The 6,806-nt window shown below is 42.0% G+C and overlaps 1 pseudogene; it reads left to right on the top strand.

The window, feature by feature from the left end:
• The first annotated feature begins 464 nt into the window (after positions 1–464).
• LOC107556561 (uncharacterized) lies at positions 465–2,251 on the top strand (annotated as a pseudogene).
• Positions 2,252–6,806: the final 4,555 nt, after the last annotated feature.

Here is a 6,806-nt window from a genome sequence, read left to right as displayed (position 1 = left end):
TTCTGATATTGATCCACTATTTTTCGCCACAGCATTGGGGGAATTGGTGATCCTCTGCCCATCTTGACTGCCGAGAGACACTGCCACTCTGAGAGGTTCTTTTTATACCCAATCATGTTGCCAATTGACCTATTAAGTTGCAAATTGGTCCTCCAGCTGTTCCTTATATGTACATTTAACTTTTCCGGCCTCTTATTGCTACCTGTCCCAACTTTTTTGGAATGTGTAGCTCTCATGAAATCCAAAATGAGCCAATATTTGGCATGACATTTCAAAATGTCTCACTTTCAACATTTGATATGCTATCTATATTCTATTGTGAATAAAATATAAGTTTATGAGATTTGTAAATTATTCCATTCCTTTTTTACTCAAAATTTGTACAGTGTCCCAACTTTTTTGGAATTGGGTTTGTATATACAGTATATATAAACCTGCATGGCCTTAAGATCCACCAGGCCAGAATGAAGTGCTTGTCTGGTACACAAGTGTTGCAACGCACCGGTCAAGTACCTGGTGAGATGCAGGAGGAGCCTGGCCCGGAGTCACCGCACAGTGCCCAGACCATCCATTTCTGAACAACTACAGGTTAAGTGGCCTGCCGCTAATAAGGAAAATGAGTGGCCCCAGTTTGATGAGGAAGTGGACCAGTGTGACGAGAGGGGCGGGGCCGAGAGCCGTGGGAACGGAGCGAGCAGAAGATCCGTCAGTTGCGGCAGGAGCTCCGTGTGCTTAGAAAGCAGGCAAAGGAGGAGGACAAAGCTACCCTGGCTGAGCTCTGGAACATCGTAAGGAGTAAGCACACTACCACCCGTCAAACTGAGTGGCATAGAAAGAGGGGGAAGGTGAGGGCTCGCACACGGGCAGAGTTTATCGCAAACCCCTTCGGATTCACCAGGAGGCTCCTCAGCCAGAAGCGTAGCGGTCGACTCACCTGTACTCAATACGAGGTTGATAAGTACCTCAGCACCAGTTACAGTGATATAGCTAGAGACCAGGACCTTGGACCTTGTTGCACGTTGATAACCCCACCGGAACCCAGTGTGGCATTTAACCTCAAGGATCCAACCCTGAGAGAGGTTCAGGAGGTTGTCAAAGCAGCTAGGATGAACTCAGCACCAGGTCCAAGTACAGTGCCTTATGTGGTCTACAAGAGGAGGGGGAAAGTGACATCGAGGTGAGGACGGGTAGGAAGTGGAGGGCCCAGGAGGCAGTCAATCAGGCTGAGGCGCGGCTGCGGCACAGTGTGCTGGTGGGTACAGTGGCGTCAGGACTCGCAGGGCTTGGCTGTAAACATAAACCTCGATATGACAAGGCCCGGGGAAATGACAGGTGTCAACTGGTCCAAGAAGAAATCCGAGCAGGGGTGGAGGAACGGCGCATTAGTAGGATGGTGGTGATGCGACAACAAGGGACGTGGACTCGAAGGGAACAAGCGATGGACCGAAAGATCTCGTGGACTGAGTTGTGGAAAGCGGAGCCAAACTGGATCCAGTTCCTTTTCCAATCAGTCTACGATGTCCTCCCCAGTCCAAACAACCTCTTCTCTTGGGGCCTGAATGACACCCCTGCATGCCTCTTATGCCAAAAAAGAGGATCCCTGGAGCACATTTTAAGCTGCTGCCCTAAGGCCCTGGGAGAGGGGTGTTATAAGTAGCGCCACGATCAGGTGCTAAGGGTAATCGCTGGAACTATCAGCACAGGGATCTCTCTCAGCAAGCATCAGCAGCCAGCACAGCGGGGAATCGCATCTTTTAAGGCTGGAGAGAAACCACCAGGGAGCAGGAACCCAGCAAGTGGTCTCCTGGCAACAGCTTGAGACTGGGAGCTAAAGGTTGACATGGGAAAGCAGCTCAAATTCCCAGAAACCATCGCCACAACCACATTTAGGCCTATTATGGTCCTATTCTCAGAATAATCAAGGCAGGTGGTTCTACTGGAATTAACTGTGCCCTGGGAAGACTGGATGGAAGAGGCCTTTGAACGGAAGAGGGCCAAGTATGAGGAGTTGACAGGCGAATGCCGTAACAGGGGATGGAAGACCTGCTGCCTCCCCATCAAGGTTGGCTGCCGGGGTTTTGCCGGCCAGTTGTTATGCAGGACTCTTAAGTTCTTGGGAATCAGGGGACTGCACAAGAATAAAGCCATCAGGAATATCATGGATGCCGCTGAGAGGGCATCAAGATGGCTGTGGATCAAAAGGGGCAATCCATGGACTATACAAGCTACCTAGACACAAGTCGGGGACTGATCACCCCTGGCTGGGTCGCCTGGGTGAAGGTGTATGATGTTGAAAGACCCGAAACACCCGACGACCTAGGGCACACCTGGAACATGTGTGTCAAAACCAGAGTTGGGCAGTAACGCATTACTTTGTAATGCATTACTGTAATTTGATTACTTTTTTTAGTAACGGAGTAATTTAATGCGTTATCATTTTCAAAATAGTAATTAGAGTATAGTTACAAGCCGAGATCTCTATACTGCCACATTACATTGCTGGCAGAATGCAGTGTTTTATAATCTAGAGATTGCAAAAAGGATGTAGCTCACGCACTGTCGAGTCAAGTGCCAGTGGATTAGAGACCTGCTCCCGCGAGACCCGACGCAACAGAGCGCGGCGCAGGGGCAAGACTTGATAGGCGAGTTCAGAGACTCGTGTGTGTGTGTGCGCGGGATGTGGGAGAATATAATGATTCACGGGACTCCTGCAAAATAGAATCTATTTCATCTCATCTATTGCACAAAAGCAACATGAACTAATATAAAATATAAACAATTAACTGGTGCAAGCGTATGCAGAGTTTCTATTTAGGCTATAACACGTGTTTGCAGCGTTGAGCAATGCAGTGCTGAAATTTGAATGAATGAATGAATTATTCATTTATATAGCGCTTTATCGTGTATTGTTGTACACCCAAAGCGCTTTACAATCATGTGGGGGGGTCTCTCCTCAACCACCACCAGTGTGCAGCATCCACTTGGATTTATCGGGAGTGTGTATGCTGGGATTTCATGAATTTCATGGAGAAAAAAGTAACGTAACTAGTAATGTAACTAATTACTAATTACTTTTGAAATAAAGTAATCAGAACAGTAACGTGATTACTTTTAAAAGGAGTAAAAGCAACTTTTTTTGAGCAATGTTGCTTGGGCACTTTCACATTCAGAATGGATAACAAATGTCTATCTGGATACTTTAGATTGGTCGTGGGTCCTGTCTCTCATCTGGTTGCCCGTTGGTGGCAACATTGCTCAAAAAATTGCCTTGTGTATCATCTTGACATTTGCATCACATAACCAGCTCCATTTATATGGCTTTTCTGACATGGTAAACTTGCTGGGTAGCTCACCTGGTACAGCACTGCACTTACGATGCAGAGCTTGAGCAAGAGTCCCTTGAAGCATGAGTCATGATAATAAAAATTTTTAAAAATGTAAAAAAACCCTCAAAGACTTGTCGAAGCTTGCTAAAATGGCATGATTGCTTCAGCAAATACATTTTTATGTCATGTTTGCTTTGATTAACACTATCGATTAGGTTTAGAGTAGGGTTTAGTGTTAGTGGTATACTATTTCTGGACACAATAGAGCATTAACCTTTTAGCCCCACTCACTGGACATTTAATTTCCGAACTGCCGTGATATTTACAACAATCAAAGTAATAAAGCATTGCCAGATTGACATTCATCTATTTTGAAAATAAATAAATAAAAACAAGTTTTTACACTTGCAAAAAAACATGTGCCACTCACTGGACATTTCAATTTGAAATTGTCACAAAACGTGCAAGAAGCAATGTAATATTTTGCAGAAATATAATGTTTTTCCAACTAGTCTTGGTTGTTTCAATGAAAGATTGCATTAGGACATTTTAATTAAAAAATATAATTACCTTTTCCACTGAAGCACAAATGCTCTTTGAATCATTCTCAAATCATACTGAAGAACATGATCATCAGGCTCAAAATAATGAATAAATGAAAATAAATATATAAACAAACAAACAAACATGTATGTAAAATTCATATTTAAACAAAGCTAAATAAAAGCAATGAGATTATTGCTTTACACCACAGGACATTAGAGTCAGGAGAAAGGTATTGTGAAGATCAAATTCTCATTGTGCACTTCACAAGATCACTGAATGAAAAAGGACTGTGGAGCTTTTGTTTCATGAACAAATGGACATCAAATGAATGGTTTCACCAATGCCAAACCCAGCATTAAGATTGCTCTCTCATTCTGTCAAACTGTTTCGCTTAGCACCACCCAGTTTACATTGCTGACAGAATGCAGTGTTTTATAATCTAGAGATTGCAAAAAGGATGTAGCTCACGCACTGTCGAGTCAAGTGCCAGTGGATTAGAGACCTGCTCCCGCGAGACCCGACGCAACAGAGCGCGGCGCAGGGGCAAGACTTGATAGGCGAGTTCAGAGACTCGTGTGTGTGTGTGCGCGGGATGTGGGAGAATATAATGATTCACGGGACTCCTGCAAAATAGAATCTATTTCATCTCATCTATTGCACAAAAGCAACATGAACTAATATAAAATATAAACAATTAACTGGTGCAAGCGTATGCAGAGTTTCTATTTAGGCTATAACACGTGTTTGCAGCGTTGAGCAATGCAGTGCTGAAATTTGAATGAATGAATGAATTATTCATTTATATAGCGCTTTATCGTGTATTGTTGTACACCCAAAGCGCTTTACAATCATGTGGGGGGGTCTCTCCTCAACCACCACCAGTGTGCAGCATCCACTTGGATTTATCGGGAGTGTGTATGCTGGGATTTCATGAATTTCATGGAGAAAAAAGTAACGTAACTAGTAATGTAACTAATTACTAATTACTTTTGAAATAAAGTAATCAGAACAGTAACGTGATTACTTTTAAAAGGAGTAAAAGCAACTTTTTTTGAGCAATGTTGCTTGGGCACTTTCACATTCAGAATGGATAACAAATGTCTATCTGGATACTTTAGATTGGTCGTGGGTCCTGTCTCTCATCTGGTTGCCCGTTGGTGGCAACATTGCTCAAAAAATTGCCTTGTGTATCATCTTGACATTTGCATCACATAACCAGCTCCATTTATATGGCTTTTCTGACATGGTAAACTTGCTGGGTAGCTCACCTGGTACAGCACTGCACTTACGATGCAGAGCTTGAGCAAGAGTCCCTTGAAGCATGAGTCATGATAATAAAAATTTTTAAAAATGTAAAAAAACCCTCAAAGACTTGTCGAAGCTTGCTAAAATGGCATGATTGCTTCAGCAAATACATTTTTATGTCATGTTTGCTTTGATTAACACTATCGATTAGGTTTAGAGTAGGGTTTAGTGTTAGTGGTATACTATTTCTGGACACAATAGAGCATTAACCTTTTAGCCCCACTCACTGGACATTTAATTTCCGAACTGCCGTGATATTTACAACAATCAAAGTAATAAAGCATTGCCAGATTGACATTCATCTATTTTGAAAATAAATAAATAAAAACAAGTTTTTACACTTGCAAAAAAACATGTGCCACTCACTGGACATTTCAATTTGAAATTGTCACAAAACGTGCAAGAAGCAATGTAATATTTTGCAGAAATATAATGTTTTTCCAACTAGTCTTGGTTGTTTCAATGAAAGATTGCATTAGGACATTTTAATTAAAAAATATAATTACCTTTTCCACTGAAGCACAAATGCTCTTTGAATCATTCTCAAATCATACTGAAGAACATGATCATCAGGCTCAAAATAATGAATAAATGAAAATAAATATATAAACAAACAAACAAACATGTATGTAAAATTCATATTTAAACAAAGCTAAATAAAAGCAATGAGATTATTGCTTTACACCACAGGACATTAGAGTCAGGAGAAAGGTATTGTGAAGATCAAATTCTCATTGTGCACTTCACAAGATCACTGAATGAAAAAGGACTGTGGAGCTTTTGTTTCATGAACAAATGGACATCAAATGAATGGTTTCACCAATGCCAAACCCAGCATTAAGATTGCTCTCTCATTCTGTCAAACTGTTTCGCTTAGCACCACCCAGTTTTCAATTTATCTTTATAGTACGACATTATGCTCTGACAGCACCCTTTGAAAAATGCTCACAAGCTTTTAAAATCTGATACCCGAGTCTGCCAGCCAACCTACTCAAATACAGGGGCAGTACCATGTCATTGTGGAATCCACCAATTATATGAAGAGAGGGCCGTTAATGAGTCTGGAGATGAGGAACAATTTTGCGTGAACAGCTAATCGATGTAAGCCCTTGTGAGCATTACTTTTCAGCACTCATTGAGAAGCACTTCTCAATGAGAGGCAGGTGCCCTTCGAAGCAAATAAGGAAAGAGCCCCCTAAAGTCTGACACATAGACACACACATATGCACCTCCTGTCCTCAGCACTTAATATGATCTATCCATCCTCCTCCATGCCTTATGAAATATGCCTGTAAATTACCACTAATGGGACCACAAATGCAAGCTCGGCTCCGACTGTCAGGGTGATGCATGCAGGGAGAACAGATGGACGACTCCTCTTATGACTCAGGGCTGGTGCTGGGGAGTTTTGTTGCAGGTATTGAATACCTTCATGCAAAGTAATTAGCTTAGCTCTACTAATTGCACATAGTACACAGTTTCACTGTCACTATAGTTGGGAAAGCTGTTACAACTGAAGCTTTATAAAGTAGTTTAATGATACGACCCTTCTGCCCTTCTAAAACTGCCCTTCTAAGGAGTTAGTTATAAGTTACCAAGTTACAACTGGATATATATTATATATATATA

Source organism: Sinocyclocheilus grahami, unplaced genomic scaffold (assembly GCF_001515645.1).
Source record: "Sinocyclocheilus grahami isolate Dianchi unplaced genomic scaffold, SAMN03320097.WGS_v1.1 scaffold573.1, whole genome shotgun sequence".
Taxonomy (NCBI): Eukaryota; Metazoa; Chordata; class Actinopteri; order Cypriniformes; family Cyprinidae; genus Sinocyclocheilus; species Sinocyclocheilus grahami.
The sequence above is the reverse complement of the archived record's forward strand: the minus strand, read 5'-3'. Positions and strand labels throughout refer to the sequence as shown.